At 45.6% G+C, this 27,411-nt stretch overlaps 1 protein-coding gene across 8 annotated transcripts in view; it reads left to right on the forward strand.

The window, feature by feature from the left end:
* SOX6 (SRY-box transcription factor 6) overlaps positions 1-27,411 on the forward strand; it is a 425,495-nt gene that overhangs the window by 5,207 nt on the left and 392,877 nt on the right. The window contains exon 1 of one of the 8 annotated variants that reach the window (XM_069964996.1): positions 1,323-1,426. The exons of the other annotated variants lie outside the window; for them this stretch is intronic. The gene's annotated coding sequence lies outside the window, so the exon portion shown is untranslated. Of the gene's footprint in view, positions 1-1,322; positions 1,427-27,411 lie in introns of those variants that run through there. 8 annotated transcript variants of the gene reach the window in all.

The following is a 27,411-nucleotide window of genomic DNA, read 5'->3' on the forward strand; positions in this document are numbered from 1 at the left end:
GCTTCTTTTGTGTCGTGATTGTCACAGACTATAAATAAGAAATCTCTTCCTTACTATTCCGTGAAATTTCCATTTCTGATTATACAATATATTAAAGTGTTCCCAGAATTCACCCGAGGATGGTTGTGATGGGAGCAGGAGGTAACCCACCTCCTCCAGTACTGCGCCCCGGCTTATTCCAGCTCTGCAGCCGCGGGGAGAGGTGCGAGGGGATGACTGATCCATATAGCTATATCAGGATATGATCTGTATCTCTGTTATATCAGGATATGATCTGCTGCTCAGTGGGGTATTATGACACGACCTGTCACTTGATGCTTTATTGTGATATGATCTTACACTTCGTGTTGCATCGTGATATGATCTGTCACTCAGAGTTGCATTGTGATATTATGTGACGCTAGATGCCATATTGTGATATCTGTTGCTCGATGTTGCATTGTGATATTATGTGACGCTAGATGCCATATTGTGATATCTGTTGCTCGATGTTACATTGTGATATGATCTGTCAATCAATGCTATATTGTGAAAAAATCTGCTGCCTAGTGGGATAGATATTGTGACACCTGATGCTATAATGGGCGATATAGTATGACGATGTTATATTGGGGAAATGATCTGTCGCTTGATGCTATGTTGTGATATTATGTGGCGCTCTATACTATATTGTGATATCTGTTGCTCCATGTTAGATTGTGATACATCAGGGTCGTCTTTTTCCCTCAGTTTTTTTGCATCCCTTACAGAAGGAGCTGACGGGGCAGGTCAGGCAGGACAATGTGGGGCCCGGGGCCCTCTGATAACTTGTGCCAGGTTCTCTGAGGACAATAGGGGAGCGGGGACTGTTGTGGCTGCTGTTGTGAGTGCCGGCCTGGGGGTCACAGATTAATGCATTCCTCGGGGTGGTTCCTGCATACACTCCCTGAGAATGGAGCAGATAAAAGGCGAGCACATCCTGTCGTGTGGCGATAAGAGGTGAGAGCTGTCACCGACGTAGCCATCCTCTGCTCCCCAGCTTCAGGCCCTCTCATAATTTTTATTATTAAATTTTTTTTTTTTTAATGCAGTTTATTTTTCACTTTCACTTTTGGCGTTGCATGATCCTGACACATTGAGAGTTGTGGAGCGAGCCGTCGCTCGACGAGGTTATAATAGAATAGCTGATTGGTGCTATTGAGATATTCATAGAGGCCGGTGGTGCCGCGATGTCTTTGTCATGTGCAGATGGTAGCTGCTCCCCCGGTGCATTGTAACGCAGGAGCAGCTCCGAGTACACAACTTTCTAAGTTCCTTTGCATTCTTGTGTTGTGTGAGAGGGTCTGTGTGTAGAGGAATCTGTTGGCCGGGCCTGGTGTAGGGCGAAGCTGATCCACTCATGGTATTTTGTTTTCACCAGTTGCTGAACTGGAAGTTCCCTCATAAGGTAAGGTGGCACTGGGTTTGTAAGGGGCTTTAAAATGCCACATTTATAATTAGACTGCCAATTCAGCGAATTGTATCCATTGCTAAACTGGGATCTACTTCTGTGTGTCCTCTCTCAATAGCCGCGATTCAGAATTAGCCGCTTCGACTACTTAAACCGTGGAGTCAAATTTAGAATAGACAGAGGAGGGTCGGGCAGGAATACAAAGATTCTTTTTTGTTCACTTGGGGAGAGGGGGGGGGGGGGGGGAATAGGGAGGCAGAAAAAAAACGAGTCCCTGAGAAGCCAGAGGCCACAGCCGGAGGAGTTAGGTTATTTGTGTCCCATGAAAAATAAAAGCGTTAGAGTTGTAGTACGAAGGCTGCTTTATCCCTCTATATTCTCCTGCACATTAAAATTACATCGTTGCTTTTTGGCGCGGTTCGGAGCTGCTGAAGTTTGTGGCTTTTGAGGTAGAAGTTCCCCGGTTTGATGACAGGGAAGCGAGACACTTTTCTTCACATTTGTCAAGACGCCGGTTAATAAAACACCAGAAGGTTATGATCCGACGGCAGGGAAAAGCTGCAGCAATTCTCAGCTCGGTAGGAAAACCTTTTAGGATGAGATTAGCACAAAGAACTTTACATTATAGGTATGTGACATTGCCTGTGTGTCACCGCCAACTGCTGGCTTTAATGCCTCTCATCCTCTTGCGCTGCGTCATTAACTCTTTCCACCACCCTGGGGCACATGGCAGGGAACGTGTTAACAAATATCGAAAATAAAAGCGACGGGGTCAATAGCTTCTTAACACCGCTGTCGTTCTGTCACCTGCAGTAAAGCATCTATTTATTCTGCAGCCAAGTAATATTCTAATCTCCTTGGAAATCTCTCGGGGAGGACAGATGTGCCCTCGGCAGCTCAGTGGAGATTTGTATCAGGAACAAATACCCTGTCAAATGTCGCTGGGCTCTGCTACACGGGGAGCTGCTGCTAGTGGGGAAGGGGTTAACAAGTGTGTGCCGGGGCAAACAATTATTTGGCATGTTGCGGAGGGAGCAGGAATGTCAGCGTCTTATCGGTATAAATTGTCCTCCGCTGCAGCTGGTGGATCAGGGGCTTCGCTCTCCTTAGCCGTCCACTTCACCGCTTTCAGCTGCTCTGCTGTCACTCCAGGTGTTGTAGAAGCAAACTGTACCCCAGTAATCTAAGCGTAATAAAGAATAATGCAAAAACTTATATACACAATACAGATGACAAACCTAATTCTGCAAACTGGCCGAAAACTGTGTTGCAGATTTTCTACATTCAGTAAATGTGATCATACAATACATACATTAAATTTTTAGAGCTACATAAAGTAAACTATAAAGTAGAATAAAATAAATAAGACTGCTCAGCATGTTATAAATGTATTATGTTATGTATAACGTTGCTAATTTATGCTGTAAATCTGTAATAACATGACTGATAAATATCTATGCATACGGTATATACTAATTCATTATATATGACCTGGGATTTAGAACAGTTTCAGTCGCCTCTTTAAGTGGATTTGTGAAGTGCGAGAACTTTTCTCATGCCGCTAAATTTTCCCACTGTCGTGTACATTTTAGTTCTTTACATATATAGTTTGTATATGATGTCATGCGCTATGCATATGATTATAGTATTAATCTGTGTATATAGTTATTACATATATAATTTTTATTGTTGTGCTATATTATATACTATATGTGGCGCAGAGACGGATGATTAACACCCGATGGGCAGAAAGAGTCACGAATTAAGGAGCTGGAAGGATAAAATAAATGACATTTCTTCACCTCACTACGAATGTCTCCCATTGACACAAATCTGAATAAACAAGTGTAAATAGCAAAATAAAAATTAATAAAGAAGGAGACGTTTAGAGATGGAAAGAAAGCAATGTGCCTGCCAGGGAGGCACAGAGGAGGCGATAGAGAAGGAAATGATATATAGACACGAGAAGGAGAGAATGAGTTCATAATGGACTGACATTGTAAGTAGAGGAATGAGAGAAAGAAAGCACAACAGGCAAAGGAAGAAATCACTGAGATATATGATGGAAAGCAGGAGAAGGAAACACCGGTGACTGAAAGAAGGAAGGATCGAGGGAGAAGTGATGGAAGAGAAATAGGATGATGGAGCAGGCATGGTTATAGAAAGGAGTAATGGAAGATAAATAAGATGATGGAGCATGGATAGTGATAGGAAAGAGTGATCGAAGAGAAATGAGATCATGGAGAAGATGAAGGAGCAGGGAGGATTGACGGAAGGAGCAACTGAGGAAGAAAATGAAAGGGTTGATAGAAGGAAAGAACAATTGATGGAGAAATAAGACGATAGAGAAGATGAAGGAAGGAGCAGTCAAGAAAGGAAAAATGATAGGATGAACAGTTGTAGAGAAAGGATAATAGAACAGATGAAGATTTTGGAAAAACTGAAGAAAGCAATGATTGAGGAAGAAATAAGATTTTAGAGAAGATGTAAGAGCTGAGATAGTTATTTGAGAAGTAAGATGATGGAGAAGGGATGGAAATAGTAAAGAGCAATGGAAAGTGAAGGGGACGATTAAAGGAAGGCAGATCGAGGCAGAAATAAGAGTGGAGCAGATGATGGAGCAGTGTAGCTATCAATTAAGAAAGTAAAGGGATATGAAGATAGAAGGAAAGAATAATTGAGGGGCAAATAGGATAACAATAGGTGAAGAAGCGGGGATGGTTTTAGGGAAGAATGGTTGAATAATGCGATGAGGGAGCTTGGATGACTGAAAAAAGAAGTAAGTGAGGAAGAGTAAGGGAAAAGGATGGCTAAAAGAAAAACAGAGAGAACAAGTTAGAGCAAGTGAAACAAGATGATTGAGCTGATAAAACGAATGGGTGAAAGAAGGACCAAAAAGCGGTGATGGAGCAGATAAAAGTGCAGGAACTGTGGAGACGAAACAAGATAGGATGGTGAAGCAGCAGGGATTTATATAGGAAGGAATGATGAAGAAACGTAATTAACACGACGGAATAGATGATGGTGACGAAGCAAATAGAGGAACAATAAAAAGAAAAATCTGGAGAAAATTTAAGGAGCAAAGAGAGAGAAAAAGATAAAGAAACAGGGATGAATAAAGACCCTATTGCATGGAGAGATTATTGGCCAAATCAGGCAAATGTCTATCTGTATAATAAAGCCAGCGATCAGCAGTCGCAGTCCTTCAACAGGTTTAAAAATAATCTTTTGTCAGCTGCACGTCTCTTTGTGTAATAAGAAATGTGCAGCTGGCAGCTGATTAAAACAAAGGGCTGCACGGACATCACAATGTTGTCCATGCAGCCCTGGTCACGCAACTACCGGTCTGTGTAGTAGATCTGCGATCTCTTATAGCTCAGGTCTTAAAGGTAGGACTGACAGAGAGAAGCCTAAGATGGTAGATGGTTTAAGGAAGGAACATAGACTGTTATAGAAACAAGTGAGTGAGGAAAGAAACATGATGATTGTAGGATGGACAGAGATAGGAATGGGATAATGGAGCAGGAATTATTGAATAAAGAAGAGTGAGCAAAATCAGATGATTGGAGGAAAGGCAGATAGAAAAGGAGAAAAGTGATAGAAGAATGACATGATGGAGATATCGTGTTATAGGAAAGTGAAATAGAAGCAAAGAAGAATGAGGAAACATGAGACCCTAGAAGGATAGGCTGAAGGATGGGGGGAAAAAGCCTGTAGGAGGAAAAAGTAGAGAAGGATGAGGAACACAAGAACCTAGAAGGAGAAATAGAGAAGAAGTAGGAAACAGGAGAGCTTAGAGAAAGGAGAAATAGAGAGAAGGATGAGGAAACAGAAGAGCCTGGAGGAAGGAGAAGGATGAGGAAACAGAAGAGCCTGGAGGAAGGAGAAGTAGAGAGAAGGATGAGGAAACAGAAGAGCCTGGAGGAAGTAGAAGGATAGAGAAGGATGAGGAAACAGAAGAGCCTGGAGGAAGGAGAAGGATGAGGAAACAGAAGAGCCTGGAGGAAGGAGAGAGAAGGATGAGGAAACAGAAGAGCCTGGAGGAAGGAGAAGTAGAGAGAAGGATGAGGAAACAGAAGAGCCTGGAGGAAGGAGAAGGAGAGAGAAGGATGAGGAAACAGAAGAGCCTGGAGGAAGGAGAAGTAGAGAGAAGGATGAGGAAACAGAAGAGCCTGGAGGAAGGAGAAGGATGAGGAAACAGAAGAGCCTGGAGGAAGGAGAAGGATGAGGAAACAGAAGAGCCTGGAGGAAGGAGAAGGAGAGAGACGGATGAGGAAACAGAAGAGCCTGGAGGAAGGAGAAGTAGAGAGAAGGATGAGGAAACAGAAGAGCCTGGAGGAAGGAGAAGGAGAGAGAAGGATGAGGAAACAGAAGAGCCTGGAGGAAGGAAAAGGAGAGAGAAGGATTAGGAAACAGAAGAGCCTGGAGGAAGGAGAAGGATGAGGAAACAGAAGAGCCTGGAGGAAGGAGAAGGAGAGAGAAGGATGAGGAAACAGAAGAGCCTGGAGGAAGGAGAAGGAGAGAGAAGGATGAGGAAACAGAAGAGCCTGGAGGAAGGAGAAGTAGAGAGAAGGATGAGGAAACAGAAGAGCCTGGAGGAAGGAGAAGTGGAGAGGAATATGAGGAAACAGGAGAGCTTGGAGAAAGAAGTAGAGAGGAGGATGGGGAAACAGAAGAGCCTGGAGGAAGGAGAAGTAGAGAGAAGGATGAGGAAACAGAAGAGCCTGGAGGAAGGAGAAGGATGAGGAAACAGAAGAGCCTGGAGGAAGGAGAAGGATGAGGAAACAGAAGAGCCTGGAGGAAGGAGAAGTAGAGAGAAGGATGAGGAAACAGAAGAGCCTGGAGGAAGGAGAAGGAGAGAGAAGGATGAGGAAACAGAAGAGCCTGGAGGAAGGAGAAGTAGAGAGAAGGATGAGGAAACAGAAGAGCCTGGAGGAAGGAGAAGTAGAGAGAAGGATGAGGAAACAGAAGAGCCTGGAGGAAGGAGAAGGAGAGAGAAGGATGAGGAAACAGAAGAGCCTGGAGGAAGGAGAAGTGAAGAGGAAGATGAGGAAACAGGAGAGCTTGGAGAAAGGAGAAGTAGAGAGGAGGATAAGGAAACAGAAGAGTTTGGAGGAAGGAGAAGTGTAGAGGAAGATGAGGAAGCAGGGGAGCTTGGAGAAAGAAGTAGAGAAGAGGATGAGGAAACAAGAGCCTAGAGGAAGGAGAAGTAGAGAGGAGAGGAGGGTCAGGAAACAGAAGAGCCTGGAGGAAGGAGAAGTGGAGAGGAATATGAGGAAACAGGAGAGCTTGGAGAAAGAAGTAGAGAGGAGGATGGGGAAACAGAAGAGCCTGGAGGAAGGAGAAGTAGAGAGAAGGATGAGGAAACAGAAGAGCCTGGAGGAAGGAGAAGGATGAGGAAACAGAAGAGCCTGGAGGAAGGAGAAGTAGAGAGAAGGATGAGGAAACAGAAGAGCCTGGAGGAAGGAGAAGGAGAGAGAAGGATGAGGAAACAGAAGAGCCTGGAGGAAGGAGAAGTAGAGAGAAGGATGAGGAAACAGAAGAGCCTGGAGGAAGGAGAAGGAGAGAGAAGGATGAGGAAACAGAAGAGCCTGGAGGAAGGAGAAGTGAAGAGGAAGATGAGGAAACAGGAGAGCTTGGAGAAAGGAGAAGTAGAGAGGAGGATGAGGAAACAGAAGAGTTTGGAGGAAGGAGAAGTGTAGAGGAAGATGAGGAAGCAGGGGAGCTTGGAGAAAGAAGTAGAGAAGAGGATGAGGAAACAAGAGCCTAGAGGAAGGAGAAGTAGAGAGGAGAGGAGGGTCAGGAAACAGAAGAGCCTGGAGGAAGGAGAAGTAGAGAGGAGGATGAGAAAACAGTAAATACTAGGGGAAGAAGAATGCACGAATAAGCCTATAGAAGAGGATGAGATTTGGATTTGGAACTTGTCAGGGGCAGTAGAAAGTAGTCTGAAAAGCATAGCCATCCTACCAAGCTGCTGCGGATTGATGATATTCATTAGTCCTTTTTTTTTTTTGTAATAGTTTTGCGACAATGTGATTGATTCCTGCAGCCAAGTGGCAATGTGACAGTGCAGATCTACAGGCCGTGGCTATGGTATGAGACCTGTCATCCTGCGTATACCGCACAGATTACCGTCTCCTGTGATCTTCCTCCAGATACCATTCATTTCCAGCACAGATTGTCTGGTAGCCGTGCGCGGTGCCGGTGGCACTTCATCTAAAGCATTTACGGCTCTTGTAGAAGTTTATTACACGTTCCTGGGAGCATGTTATAATAGAAAAACAAGGATCACCAGCAATGTTCTGCCCTGAGGCCACGACTGGCTGCCTGCTAAAACTATTAGGCCTTGTTAATAAAAAGCTCAGCATTGTCTTCCTTCTCCGTATTGTCACCCATTCCAGCTGCTGTGGGCAACGCTGTTAACTCCTTCCCTGCCACTGAGCTGCTGAGACCGATCAGAAAGAATAGGGCTTTCTGTGTTATGACAAGGTTGAGACCGTGTATCCTTCCAGATGATAACCATGCCCTGATCCTATAGATACCGTATGTTTTATAGTAGCTCATGGATATCTTCACAAGGCATGAACGTGCTGCAGTTAGTGTCACACAGATGTCAGATAGATCCTAGGATATTAGTAGACGGGCTACCGTGCTAGAAAGCATTACTGCGCAGCCCTGATGTGGTCTGAGTGTCCCCCAACTCATCAGGTGAGGGTCCTCAGTGCTTCTCAGTATGGGTGGTGACTGGTAGCAGCCTCGTCTGTCAGCTGGACTGTAGAATGTTATCATTATTATATAGGCCCTGGTATAATCCACAAGTGTCTAGCTCATAGGACAAGAGCAGTGCTCGTGGCTGCCAGAGGTCCGATCCCCAGAAAACATGTCTATTGGAAATGTTCTGATTTTCAAGTTCCTAGATGTTATTGCTGCTTTATGGCTATTGCACGGTATCGCTTCCTTTGTTCTTTATTATTGGTTATAATTCTGTTTTGTTTGAATATATATGGACAGGGCACTTCACCACTTCTCCTGTCCTGGGCTCAGTATCTCCGGACTTGTAGGTTATTCTCTCCTCCATGTCTATGGGCTGGTATCTGAACTGTACGGTTCTTGGTCATTGGACTTGTTGTATTTCCGGTTGTTACTGCTGCCGCAGGAGTATAAGGACGTATTCACATGCAGCGGACATGGAGCTTACCGAACTCCTTGCACCTGCTGCAGAACCACCACATACACCTGTGTGTAACAGGAGGGGTTAATGTCGTTGGCGTTATACGTAAAAGGGGCAGCTTTCATAAGTGATCAAATAAAACAAAAGTCTTTAGCAACTGGGAAAAGACTCTGCTGTGAGGTATTAAAGGGGATAACTTGTGTCGTGAAGATGTAGAGAGGCTTCCAGTCATGTGACAACCTTTTACCCCCCCCACTATGATTTCGCTACAGGGGATATTGACTCTTCTGTACAAATCTGAGGGCATTTATTCTTCACTCTCAGGGAAAGAACCTCAGAGCGAGGAAGGAATATCAGTGTCTCTGTAAGATTCACACACTATACTACAGGAACAGCTATTCATCTGTTACTGCTGACAACCAGCCGGTATATCCTGTATATAGAGAGGTAGTCACAGCCCCGCCCCCTGTGTATCCTGTGTATAGAGAGGTAGTCACAGCCCTGCCCCCTGTATATAGAGAGGTAGTCACAGCCCCGCCCTCTGTATATCCTGTATATAGAGAGGTAGTCACAGCCCCGCCCTCTGTGTATCGTGTATAGAGAGGTAGTCACAGCCCTGCCCCCTGTATATAGAGAGGTAGTCACAGCCCCGCCCTCTGTATATCCTGTATATAGAGAGATAGTCACAGCCCCGCCCTCTGTATATCCTGTATATAGAGAGGTAGTCACAGCCCTGCCCCCTGTGTATCATGTGTATAGAGAGGTAGTCACAGCCCTGCCCCCTGTATATAGAGAGGTAGTCACAGCCCTGCCCCCTGTATATCCTGTGTATAGAGAGGTAGTCACAGCCCCGCCCCCTGAATGACATGACTGAATCTAATGAGTACCATCACAGTCTGATCTTTCCTGCACTGTGTTCTGCTCTATTCAAGGATATCCCCACCCTGAATGTTTCTAGAGCTGTTGCTTCGTTCCCAAGGTCTCTTGTCAAGGATCCCGCTGTGTAGAGGAGCGGGGGAGGGTCACTTACTAATATTTTGTTGCTTTTTTACAGAGTGAATTGACCCAAAGCTTTTCTTTAGTTCATTTTTGTGTAATGATTTGGTTTTAGTCACATTTGGTAAATCCAATAGTAATAGTGTGAACAAGCCTCTGACCAATTTATTTGTTTTACTTCTATAGCACCATCATTTGCTGTGGCACTGTAGCGCCTTATACTACATACAGTTTATACCTGTGAGCGTCCATTTTTGTCTCTGTGTATGTATAATATGTATATTCTTATGCACATATGTAGGAGATGGAAGATAAGTGTATCCTCCATCCTCGTTCTCTCATATCACTCATTGGTATATAATGACTAGGACCTGTAGTGTGCAGAACTAATGCTGTGAGGACACCACAGATTGGCACTGGGTTAAAGTTACATGTAGTTTGGCATCAGGATTTCCCTCAAGGGACAACTCCAAATCTGTCAGTTTATCACAATGCACGTCCAGCAGGTCTACAAGCAGTGGCAAACATCCCGATTGACAGGTACTGGTAGATGTCGCTGTGGCCGGGAGCCATTGCCTGATGCCAGCTCTCACAGCTGCACCTCACACTTTGTGTACAGGAATTGATTCCAGGTGATGTAATGGAGGAGCCCACCGGCCACCACAGGGAGGAGGAACGCACACCCAGAATATAGGAGAGAGGACATCTGTGACCTCCACATACAGGAGCCCACCGGCCACCACAGGGAGGAACGCACACCCAGAATATAGGAGAGAGGACATCTGTGACCTCCACATACAGGAGCCCACCGGCCACCACAGGGAGGAACGCACACCCAGAATATAGGAGAGAGGACATCTGTGACCTCCACATACAGGAGCCCACCGGCCACCACAGGGAGTAACGCACACCCAGAATATAGAAGAGAGGACATCTGTGACCTCCACATACAGGAGCCCACCGGCCACCACAGGGAGTAACGCACACCCAGAATATAGGAGAGAGGACATCTGTGACCTCCACATACAGGAGCCCCCCGGCCACCACAGGGAGGAACGCACACCCAGAATATAGGAGAGAGGACATCTGTGACCTCCACATACAGGAGCCCACCGGCCACCACAGGGAGGAGGAACGCACACCCAGAATATAGGAGAGAGGACATCTGTGACCTCCACATACAGGAGCCCACCGGCCACCACAGGGAGAAGGAACGCACACCCAGAATATAGGAGAGAGGACATCTGTGACCTCCACATACAGGAGCCCACCGGCCACCACAGGGAGAAGGAACGCACACCCAGAATATAGGAGAGAGGACATCTGTGACCTCCACATACAGGAGCCCACCGGCCATCACAGGGAGGAGGAACGCACACCCAGAATATAGGAGAGAGGACATCTGTGATCTCCACATACAGGAGCTTACAGCCTAGGAGACGTTATTTCAGCTCTGTCCACGGGAGCGTACAGCCTAGGAAGCTCTGTCCACAGGGGCTTACAGCCTAGGACAGCTCTGTCCACGGGGGCGTACAGCCTAGGACAGCTCTGTCCACGGGAGCGTACAGCCTAGGACAGCTCTGTCCACGGGGGCGTACAGCCTAGGACAGCTCTGTCCACGGGGGCGTACAGCCTAGGACAGCTCTGTCCACGGGAGCGTACAGCCTAGGACAGCTCTGTCCACGGGGGCTTACAGCCTAGGACAGCTCTGTCCACGGGGGCTTACAATCTGTTGAATGAGGTGGCCCCCTGCTTTGCCCTGCTCTGTGTTTTCATCTGATCATCTCTTTACAGACATTTCAATAAAAATATAGGAACCCCTGTGAGATGTTTTCCCTGGATCTATCAGCCGGTGTGACTGCAGAGTGGTGTGCTCTCTGTGAGGCTTCTGTCAGGCAGAGACAGGTACGGGCCCTGATAAAGAGCAGAGATCTGACTCCCAACTATTTCCAGATGACTGGAGGGAGGCGCTGCCTGAGCGTATTCACATTCTTCTCTATTATCACAGTGCTGCTCACTCTACTGCTCAGCAGCCGGCCGGTGGGGAGAGAACAGGACAGACGCCTGTTACATTACTGTGGTACTGCTAGTATGCTGAACCCCATGCTGCACAGTGCCACAGCTATGTACAAACACTGCACAGTACAACTTCTTCTGTCCTGTATGCTGGGTGTAATCCTCAGTGTACATATATACAATAAACAGTACCACTTTTCTTGCTTTATGTGCTACTTTTGCTGATACTCTGCACAATATGACTTCTCTTGCTCTGTGTTACGGTAATCCTTCTCTGCTTCCTATACAGTGCACAGTACTACTTCTGCAGGTAATGTATTAGTCACAGTATCTTGTGTGCACTGATTCGCTGGCAGGATCTGTGCTTTTACTATATTACGCAGTATCAGTCTACACCCCCTGTACCTGATGTGTAGGTCGGGGCACTGTGTTGGTAATTCTGTTCCATCATTTATCGCTCTTAGGCTTTTGGTGGTTATTCCTCCTGTAGTCGGTAAATATGGTTACTGTGATCTCCAGGACTCCGGCGGTAAATTGGAAGGCGACGACTTCATGTTGACTGTTCCCTCCAGATCTCGTCGGATCTCTCCCCCGAGCTGAGACTCCATATTGATCTCCCCTGCAATCACAAAGTCTTCACTTGGTTCTCACGTTCTTGGAGTATTAACCATTCTTTTTATTGTGACACCGCACTTAGGAGAGAAAAAAACTTCTAAGCGGGAGGGTCAGGTGTTGGGATTGAATTCTGCTTTATTTTTTATGAATCAGATAAGAATAACTGCACATGAGACTGTATGTGAAGACAAGAAGACATTTCCATATCAAAGCTGGTTTCTCGGAGGCGGCGGTGGTAATTAAGATGCGGCGCTCTGGCCTGTGTATGAACACTGGGATGCAGCGGTTTTTGTGAAGCCTGTGTGCGTCGAGTGCTGCCACACTGCTTATCTAGTTCTGGTATTGACGCCCGACTGGTTTAGATTATAGAAGGTCTGTGGGGACCGCAGCTCTGGAGACATTGCAGCTATTCCACAGCAATGTGTCCAGTCATTGGGGAGAATGTTTCCAGTTTGATGGACAAAATTTTATAAATTTTTGTTTTTTTTTTGTCATCCACATGAAGATGACTTATACATAAGAGCCCTTTGCACAAACCAAATGAATGGCCCTCATTTCCGACAAGTGGATTGTGTATATGTGACCACACACCTTCAGAAGTTCATCTGAAGAGCATATGCAATATCCAATATTTGATTCCAAAATTGGCCAACAGCTATCCATCTCCATTCTCCTGTACACGTGCACTCTTGGCTTGGCTAAGCATGTATTTTCAGTAAAAAAGAAAATCTGCTGAGAATCTGCTGCTGGCCCGTTCTTCCTGTGTTGGTGGGTTCAGAGGACTTGTCTCTAATGTGTTTGGGGTCTTAAACATTTGTTTTAGTTAGCGCCAGTTGTGTTGTAAATAGTTAATCGGTTTTCATAGCAGACAGTGATTTCCCATGTAAAAGACCCTAAAGCTTCATCAGGAACTGTCCATCATCCTAAGCTGATCTAGTGGAGACCCTCTCTCTCGTGCTGTCTCTTCACCATCAGGTGCTAGATCCCCAATCTAAGAGATGAAGAGACCATTCTGCTTAGTTCCTGGGGATAGGGGTAGGGGAGAGTAGTATGTGAAAGGTTTTCCATTAAGGCACTTTTTGGGGTTGGGATTCCATAACATTGGTAATATGTTCCCTTAAAGGGGTTGTCCGGCGATAAAAAATTATTCACAGAATAACACACATTACAAAGTTATACAACTTTGTAATGTATGTTATGTCTGTGAATGGCCCCCTTCCCCGTGTTTCCCCCCACCCACGCTAGACCCGGAAGTGTGGTACATTATACTCACCGCACTGGCCGCGTCATCAGCCGCTCAGCCGCGATTGGCTGAGCACAGTTATGCTCAGCCAATCGCGGCTGAGCTTCGGATGACGCTGCAGAGGGCGGCCGGCACTCGGGAAGATCCGCCGGCCTCCCGAAGAAGACGTCACTGCTGAGGATCGGAGACCGTGGTCGGCACGTGAGAGGTAATGTATAGCGCACCACACTTCCGGGTACACGGGTGGGGGGAAACACGGGGAAGGGGGCCATTCACAGACATAACATACATTACAAAGTTGTATAACTTTGTAATGTGTGTTATTCTGTGAATAATTTTTTATCGCCGGACAACCCCTTTAAGACATGAGAGAAAAAGGCCCAATGAATTTGCTCTAAGATAGCAGTCCTGATCAGAATTTCTTAGTTTGTTTCCCGCCAGGGCTGAGATTTCAGGCAGTATCCCCTTTGGGATCTGATAATTTTTTTTTTTCATTCTGTGATCCTTGTGTCAGTGTGGAGAGAGAGCTGTCAGTCATTGAACAGGACCACCTTCCAGATTTCTAAACTCAGAACATAGGAGTAATTTCCTATATAATCATATGGTTCAGGAAGTTCCTGCAGATGGAACTGCAATTTTAACATGACGGGTTCCCCTTTATGGTACCTATACACATTGTATTAAAGTTGATGTAAATTAACAACATAACCCAAAATGATCATTCATTGGGTAAAATTTAACATCATTTAATCATTTTAGGCTTTGGATGATACACTCCTCTTCTAGAAAGGCTGCATTCAAAGTGGTTCTTCAGTGGTCGATGAGAATCCAGCCACCACAATGTCATTCTCTCCCACAAACCCCCTCCCTAAAGTATAAATCTGCAGAAGCTTCCCAGTCAGACCCCCAGTGCAGAGTCTCCTCCCATATCCCGCCAGAACAGTTTTCATCTCCCTAACACGTGTACAAGGTCTGATTGATTCATTCAGCTGCTAAACAAAAATCCTCAGTTTTGCTTAAAATTGCAAATACCATTTTACATGTCATTCTGTTTGGAAATACTCCATTTTCCATTATTAAGAGAAAAAAAACAACCTCATAAAGAAGATCTTTCAGCCTCCTTGTCCACCTTTTCTTTTGGAAATGTATATTATCAAGGGCCCTATTCATACAAACAGATCGGATTGATTTCCATGTGAATGTCGCACTACACTTTCCACGGAGGAGACGCAGAAAGGCATCTTGATTGTGCGTCGTGCTGCTACGATTTGTGATTCAACCAGAATTGCTCCTCTGAATGCACACACTTTGTTTAGCTCTGCATATCAGCAGAAAACTGCTCCGAAATTGTAGGGGTCTCCTCTATCAATACGTACAGCGGCCTAATCACTGCTCGGCGCCACCAGGCCCCCACTTAACATTTATATTCATGAGCAGGTTCCAGGACCAAACGTTGCACCCAAGTTCACAGCCAGAAAGTTAAGCATTCAAAAGTTTGGAAGGATTTTAGTGTTCTTTGTTTGTTTTTGCTTCTATGAATTTCCCCGTAAAATGAATATCAGTGTGACCCGGTTAGCGTAAAGTTTTTACAAACCAGTTTAATTCACTTTAAAGTTTCAAGTTTGAAACTTTTCTTTCATATTGCAGGTGTAACTATATCTCAAGTTAACCGATTGGCTGGGTTACCTTTCCCTGGGATCAGACAGAATTTATTAAACATGAGGTGGATCATCTGGAGAATTCACTTCATCCCGTTCTGGTTTTATCTCCTCATGTATTGGCTTCTTATTGTGTGTTTTTTTTTGTTTTTTTTTTCTTCCTTTAATTTCTAGATAAACCTAACAATTTATAAACTTTCACTTCCTGTTTGATTTTACAACTTTAGAAACAAAAACAAAAAAACCCCAATAACTTTAATGTCAGGTGAATTTTTTTTTTTTTTTCTTTTTCCTTCATGAAATTTTCCCACAAACTTTAATATCACTGAGCACCCTGGAGTACGATAACTTCTGTAAAAACCATTCACTTACCAATTTTGGTTCTAGAAAAAAAAAATGTTCTAGTTGTAAATCCAAATTTTGGGTGTAAATTCATTGCAGTTGTTTTTTCCAGACATTGAAGTCACTGGTTAAGTTATTTTATTTATTTTTTTTCCGAGCCGTGAATCCCGATCTGGGGCTGGACAGTATTCATTATACATGAGATGGATCCAGAGACCTCCGGAGAATTCACTTCAGCTCGTTCTGGTTTTTATGTCCTTTTGTATCTGTTTTTTTTTTCCGCTTTTTTTTTCATGTGTTTTTTTTTTTCCTGTCAGAATGCGTGCATTTATTATCTCACGCTGCAATTGCAAGAAAATAAAAGGACTTTCAGATTAAACATATTCCAATTATTTGCGATTTATTAAGGAAGCTATATGTTTTGGGCTGGAGATTTCCTTTGATGTCCTTCACATAGACTCGTTAATGATGCATTGCCAAAAACAAAAAGATAATGACATGGGAAATAATAATGGGGCCGCCGCCGAGCCCGAGAGCTTTTAATTTGAGGTGTATTTTCTGTAATGCGTCATGGAGCCGGAGGACAATGCCTGCGAGGCTGTGTGTATTCACACCTCAGGTACATTAGCAGAAGGGTCCATTCACACATGAAAGAAGAGAAAGCTGGAGATGTCGAGCAGACTTTTTCTTTTTCTAAAAGGTTGACAGTGTCGCATCTGATCGTTTTCATGGCTGCTGATGATAATTGTGCTGAGTGTTTTTGTAACGTTAGCGACTTGTAATCTCTCTGATAATGCTACAACCTGCTTGTGGCATTGTCCTGACTGCAGCTAAATGCTGAACACAAACATCACTGCTTAAAGGGAAAACGCTCACGCATGGCTTGTCAGGATGGAGGAGATTTCAGCTTATCGAAAGTAAAACTGCCTCTAGACAGCAGAGTTTACAGCTCTTCTTTATTGAGCAGCGTACATGTTATCTGAAGCCGAACTGTTGTCTCCTCCCCTTTTGAGGCTCCTCCCTTCTGGCTCCTCCCCTTTTGAGGCTCCTCCCTTCTGGTTCCTCCCCTGAGGATCTTTTTGATTAAACTATGTGAGCTGTAAAATTGCTTGTTCTTGCTGACTGCTCTCTCCTCACTCCTCCCATTTGTATCTGTGTCCCACTAAGCTTGCATGTGTTCTAAATTTTGGAGAGGAAGAAAGGCCAGTTCTTTGGGTCAGAGGATCCTTGTGTGATATAATGTTGTTTTGTTCAGTTTTCTGTATTCATACTCACCCTTTCTGTTTCTGTAGATATGTAAGTATTACTAAGATGGTGTCTGATGCTAGACTGTCAACTCATGTGTGCCAGGGTTACTGAGAGCTGGTTGATACTGAAGTGTAGTGCATCGGAGGCCAGGCTTCTACAGAACTTTTAAAATGACTTTCCAAGGCTTATCACCGCCCAGCTATAGAGAGCGCCCCTCCCTGTCCCATGGAGAGAATTCCTCCTCTGTTGCTGGTGTGAAGCTAAAGTTACAGGGAGATATCTTGGGAGCTGTGGACTCCTGTGTAACGTCTTCAGAGCCGAGACTTCTGAAACCTCCATGAATTAGTCAGCGATTTGTAGATAAAACAATTGCAATGGGGCCACTTGGGGGTCACCTTCGCATGTTTTTTTTTGGGGTCTGGTATTTGTCTTTTGGGGGCCCTTTTGTGCTTAAGAGTTATTAAAGTGTGTGGGTTTTTGGGATTCACATTTGTGAAGGGGGGGGGGGGGTGACCAACATCTGAAGATTCTGGGTCCCCTTCTGTGTAGGCTGACCTGAATTTTAGAAATACTCTTCTTTGAGTGGGGTTTGGGGGTCACCTCTGTTTGGAGGTTCGCATGTCTGCATGTACCTGCCTGTGTGGACTGGCATCTTACCTGTTGTACTTTGCTCTCATGTCTTGGACATGAAGGAGGAGATGGGAGTATACAGGGGGAAATATCCATTTGGCTGCTGTTTTTTGATTATGCAAGTTTGACCACTTACACAGTTATTTACCCTTTTATTACATGAAATAAATATTTGATACAGTAGAAGAACATAAGTTAATATTAGGTGCAGAAACCTTTGGTTTCTGTTACGGAGGTCGGACGTGTCCTGAAGGTCTTGACCAAGATTGTGTCCATCTCCTCCATACACATCTTCTTCACATCTTTTACGTTTCAGGGCTATTGCTGAGGGGCAACATTAAGTTTCAGATCTCTCCACTGGTTTTCTATTGGGTTCAGGTGTGGAGAGTGGCTAGGCTGCTCCAGGACCTTAAAATGCTTCTTACTTGCCCTGGCTTTGTATGTGTTTGGGACATTGTCATCCTGGAAGACCCAGCCACCACCCGTTTTTAATGCTCTTACTGAGGGAAGAAGGTTGTTGGTCAAAATATGGCCCTTTCCATCCTCCCTTCAGTACGGTACAATCCTGTTCCCTTTGCAGAAAAGCCCCCAAAGTATGATGTTTCCACCCTCATTCTGCGCTGATAGGCCTGTGTTTTTGGAGTTTTACACATCCTGCTTTTCCAAACACGATAAGTAGAGTTCATACCAAAAAATAGTATTTTATTCTCTTTTGACCACATGAACTTCTCCCATGCTTCCTCTTAATAATCTAAATGGTCATTAGTGACGTTACCCGGGCCTGGACATGTGCTGGTGTGAGCAGAAGGACCTTGTGTGCCCTGCAGGATTATACTCCATGATGGTGTAGTGTGTTACTAACTATAATCTGCGAGACAATAGTCCCAGCTCTCTTCATGTTATTGACCAGGTTCTCTTGTGTAATTGTGGGCCCATTCGTGACCTCTTTCAGAATCATTCTTCTGCCACAAGGCGAGATCTTGCAAGATTAACAGCCATCTCATGTTTCTTCTATGTTCTAATAATTCTACCAACAGTTGTTGCCTTCTCACCAAGCTGCTGCCTATTGTCCTGTAGCCCATCCCAGCCTTGTGCAGGTCTACAGTTTTGTCCCTGGTGTCCTTAGCTCTGTGGTCTCGGCCATGGTGGAGAGGTTGCAGTGTGATGAGTGTGAGGGAAGGTGATTATTATACAGGAGATGAAACAGGTGCAGGTAATCCAGGTAATGAGGGCAGAGTGGGAGGAGCTTCTTATGGCGACAATGACAGCTCTGTGAGAGGCAGAAGTCCTTCCGGAGCGGTGACCAACTTATTTCATGTAATAAAACGTTACTTATGTTAAAATCATTCTATGTGATTTTTTTTTTTTTTTTTTGGGGGGGGGAGATTTTTTTATTTTTTTTTATAGATTCTGTCTCTCACAGGTAAAGTTACCGACCAGAAATATGCCCCCCCCCCTCTCCATTCTGTGTTGGTGGAATAACTTTCAAAAGTGACAGTGTATGAATACGTATTTCTCAGGGAAGAGATGAAGTCCTCGCTTTTCCTAAGGCTTTTTACCAGGTGTGTGTTCCTTGTCCTCGGCTCCCAGTTATCATTCCCATTGTCTGATCCTTATTACTGGGATGTAACGTCACCCCACTATGCTGTCGTCATCTATAAAATTCATGAGACCGCGCTGTAGATTTGTGTCCATTTATTTATCCGGTGATGTGGGCCCTCATTTATGGTTGCCGATACTGGAGTTAAGAATGATGGGGCTACAAACGTTTTCATTTTCTGCCGTTTTCAATACCTATGCTTGCTGTCGGTGAATGTGATTATTCATATAAATTCCTTGCCTCTTTACGGCTGGGGCCACCTGTACCACGTTAAGTCCCAGCCAGGTCAGCATTGTCTCTGGTGGGCTTCACAATGGTGGAGAGGCCGGACCCTTGCTCATCGTTGGATTGGGAGATGTCACTGACATCCTGGTGGCGGTGGTGGCTGTCGCAGAGCGGAGCTGCAGGTTCATGTTCCATTAATTTCTACCACTTGCCTCTTTGCGATCCTCAGACTTAAATTGTGACATCAAAGATCTTGTGACCGCTCAGTTGTAGCTTCATGCTGCCGTTGTCTACTGAAAATTTTAAGAAATGAATGAAATATAAATGATAAAATTTAATGGGAGGCGCAGGACGGAGAACACAGAGCGCGGATCCCCCCTCCCCCTCCGCAGACATTTATTACGACCTTCATTTCCCATAGACGGCGATTATCTCACAGTCCGGCCATTGGTCATGTCAGAAAGGGACATTGTAAGCAAATGAGAGGAAGCGGCTGACCATTGAGCAGAATGAAAGTGCTGCCGTCGCCGTGACTTATGGGCGCAGATCCCAACAATGGCCCCCAGTCCTATTTCCTCCAGCGTGCGGATACATCCTGAGGAGTGATTCATGGGCCTCCTGAGCTCATTTCGATTATCATCACCTCTCTGCACATTATTACAGCTCTGTATGATCCCAGGAGCTGAGATACAGGGGGATACAGGCACAAAACGGGGGCGATGATACCCCAACTGTTACAGAGAGCGCTTAGAATTTATAGAGGACAAAGTCAGGACAGTGTGCTACAGTGTATCTAAGCCTTTGGTGGCACTGTCTGGTAAGCCTATTGTGATACAGACAGCTAAGATGATGTATCTAAGCTGATGGTGATATTTTCTTTGAAAACAGTTGTATTTATTGTGTCACCATCATCATAAAAAAAAACAACCTTTTTTGACATGTAAGAGAGACATGTCAAAAGTTTTATTGGGTCCAGGTCCAGTGTTCTGACCCGTACTGATCGTGAGAACAAGCGGAGAGGAGACGAGGCGGTGCTGCAGCGTGGTCCACTGGAGTCAGGCTCCATAGACTTACATTAGGAGTCATCACGTGACAGAGTGGGAGAGGACCGCGCTGAGTACTGGCTTCTCTTGACTCGCTCTCGCAGTCGCTATGGGTATGAACACCCACACCCAATTTGATCCAAACTTTTGACTCCTCTCTGACACGTCAAAAGTTTTTCATGATGACATTAACACTTTAAAGGGATATTCTGGTGAAGAAAAAATAAATAAATATATAAAATGTCTATAGAGATATTGGGATACTTTCTGCTGAGAAAGTGTATCTAAGCCTATTGTGATACTGTCTGTTGATCCAGTGGTCTAAGCCAATGATGTGCTATACTGTCTGCTCAACCACTATACGTAATCCTCTTATATGATACTGTCCAGTGAGCTGTGTATCTAATCCTTATCCTATTGAGCTGACCCTCCCATGCATGATACAGTTTAATGAGCTGTGTATCTATTACTTACCATTCTTAGCGGAGTATCTGATCCTCTCGTGTATCTAGAACATGAGTATTTAGTGTCTGTCCGCCTGAAATCTGCATACGTCACATGCGGATTTGCTGCAGAACAGAAGGTTACAAGCTGACCATTTACAAATCACATTTCTATGTAAAAATTTCTGTAGTGTTACAATGAAGTTTTTTATGTCTTCTTCACTTTGCTTGCACTGTAATATCCACCACAGCCCTGGTGTGCGGAACCCCCAGAATTGTTGCCTTCCTTTCAGATTATTCCAATTCCTTCTGGTTTAAATTGTTCTTAGGTTTCAGAACGTTTCATGTGGGGTGCAGGCTAGGGTATCAAGCATAGGAAGAAGTTCACACGTGGCACAAATCCATGTCACACGTGACCAGGGGCTGTGCATGGTCTCTACAGCAAGTGAGATATTTACAGACCACCTTTCATTTACCTATATGGAAAATATTAAGGCTAACATGGTTATTGTGAGCAGCAATAATATCTCTATGGTGCCTCTGCCTTGTTACAGGTCGATAGTGCTGTCTGTGGTCGGAGGTCAGACTTTGCTGTCTGTGGTCGGAGGTCAGACTTTGCTGTCTGTGGTCGGAGGTCAGACTTTGCTGTCTGTGGTCGGAGGTCAGACTTTGCTGTCTGTGGTCGGAGGTCAGACCATTGTTGTCTGTGGTCGGAGGTCAGACTTTGCTGTCTGTGGTCGGAGGTCAGACCATTGTTGTCTGTGGTCGGAGGTCAGACTTTTGCTGCCTTTAGACGGAGGTCAGACTTTGCTGTCTGTGGTCGGAGGTCAGACTTTGCTGTCTGTGGTCGGAGGTCAGACTTTGCTGTCTGTGGTCGGAGGTCAGACTTTGCTGTCTGTGGTCGGAGGTCAGACTTTGCTGTCTGTGGTCGGAGGTCAGACTTTGCTGCCTGTGGTCCGAGGTCAGACCATTGTTGTCTGTGGTCGGAGGTCAGACCATTGTTGTCTGTGGTCGGAGGTCAGACTTTGCTGTCTGTGGTCGGAGGTCAGACCATTGTTGTCTGTGGTCGGAGGTCAGACTTTGCTGTCTGTGGTCGGAGGTCAGACCATTGTTGTCTGTGGTCGGAGGTCAGACCATTGTTGTCTGTGGTCGGAGGTCAGACCATTGTTGTCTGTGATCGGAGGTCAGACCATTGTTGTCTGTGGTCGGAGGTCAGACTTTGCTGTCTGTGGTCGGAGGTCAGACCATTGTTGTCTGTGGTCGGAGGTCAGACCATTGTTGTCTGTGGTCGGAGGTCAGACCATTGTTGTCTGTGGTCGGAGGTCAGACTTTGCTGTCTGTGGTCGGAGGTCAGACTTTGCTGCCTGTGGTCGGAGGTCAGACTTTGCTGCCTGTGGTCGGAGGTCAGACTTTGCTGTCTGTGGTCGGAGGTCAGACTTTGCTGTCTGTGGTCGGAGGTCAGACCATTGTTGTCTGTGGTCGGAGGTCAGACCATTGTTGTCTGTGGTCGGAGGTCAGACTTTGCTGTCTGTGGTCGGAGGTCAGACCATTGTTGTCTGTGGTCGGAGGTCAGACTTTGCTGTCTGTGGTCGGAGGTCAGACCATTGTTGTCTGTGGTCGGAGGTCAGACCATTGTTGTCTGTGGTCGGAGGTCAGACCATTGTTGTCTGTGATCGGAGGTCAGACCATTGTTGTCTGTGGTCGGAGGTCAGACTTTGCTGTCTGTGGTCGGAGGTCAGACCATTGTTGTCTGTGGTCGGAGGTCAGACCATTGTTGTCTGTGGTCGGAGGTCAGACCATTGTTGTCTGTGGTCGGAGGTCAGACTTTGCTGTCTGTGGTCGGAGGTCAGACTTTGCTGCCTGTGGTCGGAGGTCAGACTTTGCTGCCTGTGGTCGGAGGTCAGACTTTGCTGTCTGTGGTCGGAGGTCAGACTTTGCTGTCTGTGGTCGGAGGTCAGACCATGTTGTCTGTGGTCGGAGGTCAGACCATTGTTGTCTGTGGTCGGAGGTCAGACTTTGCTGTCTGTGGTCGGAGGTCAGACCATTGTTGTCTGTGGTCGAAGGTCAGACCATTGTTGTCTGTGGTCGGAGGTCAGACTTTGCTGTCTGTGGTCGGAGGTCAGACCATTGTTGTCTGTGGTCGGAGGTCAGACTTTGCTGCCTGTGGTCGGAGGTCAGACTTTGCTGTCTGTGGTCGGAGGTCAGACTTTGCTGTCTGTGGTCGGAGGTCAGACCATTGTTGTCTGTGGTCGGAGGTCAGACCATTGTTGTCTGTGGTCGGAGGTCAGACTTTGCTGTCTGTGGTCGGAGGTCAGACCATTGTTGTCTGTGGTCGAAGGTCAGACCATTGTTGTCTGTGGTCGGAGGTCAGACTTTGCTGTCTGTGGTCGGAGGTCAGACTTTGCTGCCTGTGGTCGAAGGTCAGACTTTGCTGTCTGTGGTCGGAGGTCAGACTTTGCTGTCTGTGGTCGGAGGTCAGACTTTGCTGTCTGTGGTCGGAGGTCTGACTTTGCTGCCTGTGGTCGGAGGTCAGACTTTGCTGCCTGTGGTCGGAGGTCAGACTTTGCTGTCTGTGGTCGGAGGTCAGACCATTGTTGTCTGTGGTCGGAGGTCAGACCATTGTTGTCTGTGGTCGGAGGTCAGACCATTGTTGTCTGTGGTCGGAGGTCAGACTTTTGCTGCCTGTAGACGGAGGTCAGACTTTGCTGTCTGTGGTCGGAGGTCAGACTTTGCTGTCTGTGGTCGGAGGTCAGACTTTGCTGTCTGTGGTCGGAGGTCTGACTTTGCTGCCTGTGGTCGGAGGTCAGACTTTGCTGCCTGTGGTCGGAGGTCAGACTTTGCTGTCTGTGGTCGGAGGTCAGACCATTGTTGTCTGTGGTCGGAGGTCAGACCATTGTTGTCTGTGGTCGGAGGTCAGACCATTGTTGTCTGTGGTCGGAGGTCAGACTTTTGCTGCCTGTAGACGGAGGTCAGACTTTGCTGTCTGTGGTCGGAGGTCAGACCATTGTTGCCCATCAGACATGTCCGTATTTTTCCTTCTCCCGACATTTGCCGCCTCCTGGATTTGCGATGATTGTAATTTATGTTTGTTTGCTCTCTTGCACCTTGTTATTTTGGAGACGCCTTTTCCTGAAGACGACATCATGGAAACTGCTGTAGATTTATCCTCATAACTTTCCCTGAGGTGATTTCCATACCATGCAGAAGACACAAGTTGCTGATTTTTTTTTTTTTTCAGACGTTAATTGCGACGCTGGCAAATGTGACGTTTTGCTGATTTTTCCGCAAGCTGCGAGGTGGCCTCATTTTGTAATTAACACCTGAGATAGAGACTGTGTTTTCTGTCCTTCCTTGGGGGGGGGGGGGGGGGGGGGGGCAGCTGACGATGGACGTGACCTTTGTAAAGAATATAAAACTTCTATCTGATGGTGCGGATTTTTATACTTGTGGAAAATGTCAGCGACAAACCCCATATTTTTCTATTTTCATTTAGCTTCTTGTGCTCCATGTTTCCCGGGGACAGAGAAAAGGCATTTTACCACTAAAGCCCCCGTCACCTTTCTAAGCCACTAATTTATCCTGCTGGAGAGAGGACAGAGCGAGTCGCCGCTGCATCCAGGACTACAGCGCAAGCAACAATTTACGAAATTGTACAGAAAGCGCTGCTGGTGCCGGGCGCTCGCCATCCTCACACGGCACGCTCAGGAATTCTTAGTCTAAACATAGCACAGATAAGATGCATTTCTGTTTGTCCGGAACGCGGTTGCACAATTAACCTGTGTGATATTTCTTGGCTAATAAAACCAATCCCATTTATCTGCAGCGCCTGTGGCGGCAGCGGCGGCGTCTCGTGTTCCAGGGTGGAGTGTGGATTGTTTAGAGGGGAACTTCTCACTTTTTAAAGGGCCAGAGGTATAGAACATTTGTAGTATCACGTAGCTTTACGACATGGTGCGTCATAGAGCGGACATGGCAGACGCCCCTGGTACCGATGAGTGTGCTCTCCCGAGGCCAATCCTAGTGTGATCTCAGTTGTTGGATATCTTTATTGATCACCAATATTAGTGGATCATTGGAAACCTGGGTGCATGTGTCCTAGAAGGATAATGAACAGTAAACCCTTGGGCCTCTGTCCACACCACAGGGTCTTCTAACCTTCCATGGTATATTTATCAGAGCTATACATAGGGTTGCTTTGGGAATTTTTTTTATCTTTATAACTCTATAGGAATGCGTTGTAGTCTCTGTTTTCTTTACGGTGTGCCACTGCAAAAACAAAACTGTACTTTTTGTTTTTTTTTTTACGCATTGCGGTCGGTGGCTTGTTTACCACTGTCTATACAGTGACATATATCTTGTATATATGTTGGACTTTCAATCTATACCATTGACTTATATTATAAGGGAACTATCAGCAGTTTAGACGAATCTGCAGAGCTCCTAACAGTCTCAGGACCGTGGAGCAAACTACTAACTGCACCGAAACTGCGCCGAGGAAGAAGGTAAGAGACATATCGTCATCCTCAGTGTAAGGGACATATCAGCAGGTTAGATTCGTCCAACCTGCTTATAGTTCCCATTTTAAAATGCAATGTTAACCAGGGCTGTGGAGTCGGAGTCGTGGAGTCGGAGCTAGTTTTGGCTGGAGTCGGAGTCGGAGTTGGAGTCGGAAAAAATTGTACCGACTCTGACTCCAGCTTTAAAAAAATCTTTAAAAAATGTAGAATTGAATTTTGATATGAATTTTACAAGTTTTGCTCTTGAATATATATTATGAGCAACATTCTAATAGGACACTGGCCCTATTACATAAGGGTGGTAAGGGAATATATCAGTAATAGGACACTGGCCCTATTACATAAGGGTGGTCGGGGAATATATCAGTAATAGGACACTGGCCCTATTACATAAGGGTGGTCGGGGAATATATCAGTAATAGGACACTGGCCCTATTACATAAGGGTGGTCAGGGAATATATCAGTAATAGGACACTGGCTCTATTACATAAGGGTGGTCGGGGAATATATCAGTAATAGGACACTGGCCCTATTACATAAGGGTGGTCAGGGAATATATCAGTAATAGGACACTGGCCCTATTACATAAGGGTGGTCGGGGAATATATCAGTAATAGGACACTGGCCCTATTACATAAGGGTGGTCGGGGAATATATCAGTAATAGGACACTGGCCCTATTACATAAGGGTGGTCGGGGAATATATCAGTAATAGGACACTGGCCCTATTACATAAGGGTGGTCGGGGAATAGATCAGCAATACAGCACTGGCCCTATTACATAAGGGTGGTCGGGGAATATATCAGTAATAGGACACTGGCCCTATTACATAAGGGGGGTCAGGGATTATATCAGTAATAGGACACTGGCCCTATTACATAAGGGTGGTCGGGGGATATATCAGTAATAGGACACTGGCCCTATTACATAAGGGTGGTCAGGGAATATATCAGTAATAGGACACTGGCCCTGTTACATAAGGGTGGTCGGGGAATATATCAGTAATAGGACACTGGCCCTATTACATAAGGGTGGTCGGGGAATATATCAGTAATAGGACACTGGCCCTATTACATAAGGGTGGTCGGGGAATATATCAGTAATAGGACACTGGCCCTATTACATAAGGGTGGTCGGGGAATATATCAGTAATAGGACACTGGCCCTAATACATAAGGGTGCTCGGGGAATATATCAGTAATAGGACACTGGCCCTATTACATAAGGGTGGTCGGGGAATATATCAGTAATAGGACACTGGCCCTATTACATAAGGGTGGTCGGGAATATATCAGTAATAGGACACTGGCCCTATTACATAAGGGTGGTAAGGGAATATATCAGTAATAGGACACTGGCCCTATTACATAAGGGTGGTCGGGGAATATATCAGTAATAGGACACTGGCCCTATTACATAAGGGTGGTCGGGGAATATATCAGTAATAGGACACTGGCCCTATTATATAAGGGTGGTCGGGGAATATATCAGTAATAGGACACTGGCCCTAATACATAAGGGTGGTCGGGGGATATATCAGTAATAGGACACTGGCCCTATTACATAAGGGTGGTCGGGGAATAGATCAGCAATACAGCACTGGCCCTATTACATAAGGGTGGTCGGGGAATATATCAGTAATAGTACACTGGCCCTATTACATAAGGGTGGTCGGGGAATATATCAGTAATACAGCACTGGCCCTATTACTAGGGGTGGTCGGGGAATATATCAGTAATAGTACACTGGCCCTATTACATAAGGGTGGTCGGGGAATATATCAGTAATACAGCACTGGCCCTATTACTAGGGGTGGTCATGGAAAAGTTGTCAGTCTCTATTTGGCAGTTTGTTTCTGAGCTGGAAGAGTCCATTGTGTGGGGGGAGATCTGTGCTGGTCTCTTCCTGGATGCTGGATGACTGTATATGAGCAGCAGTGAAATATGAAGATATCCTGTGTAATATAGAGGAGAAGGAGAAGACATAAGTAGTGTAGCTGTAACCTCTGTCCTCAGTGTGGGGTTTTCTCTCTGGGAGAATATTGTGTGTTTTTCTTCAGTGTTCAATGGCTGCAGCTGTGTCTATGTGTGTGCGTGCTATGGCTGTGTGTGTGTGTGTGTGTGCGCTATGGCTGCAGCTGTGTGTGTGTGTGTGTGTGTGTGCTATGGCTGCAGTAAGCTGTGTGTGTGCTATGACTACAGCAGGCTGTGTGTATGTGTGCTATGACTACAGC

This window comes from Dendropsophus ebraccatus, chromosome 4 (assembly GCF_027789765.1).
Source record: "Dendropsophus ebraccatus isolate aDenEbr1 chromosome 4, aDenEbr1.pat, whole genome shotgun sequence".
NCBI classification, from domain to species: domain Eukaryota; kingdom Metazoa; phylum Chordata; class Amphibia; order Anura; family Hylidae; genus Dendropsophus; species Dendropsophus ebraccatus.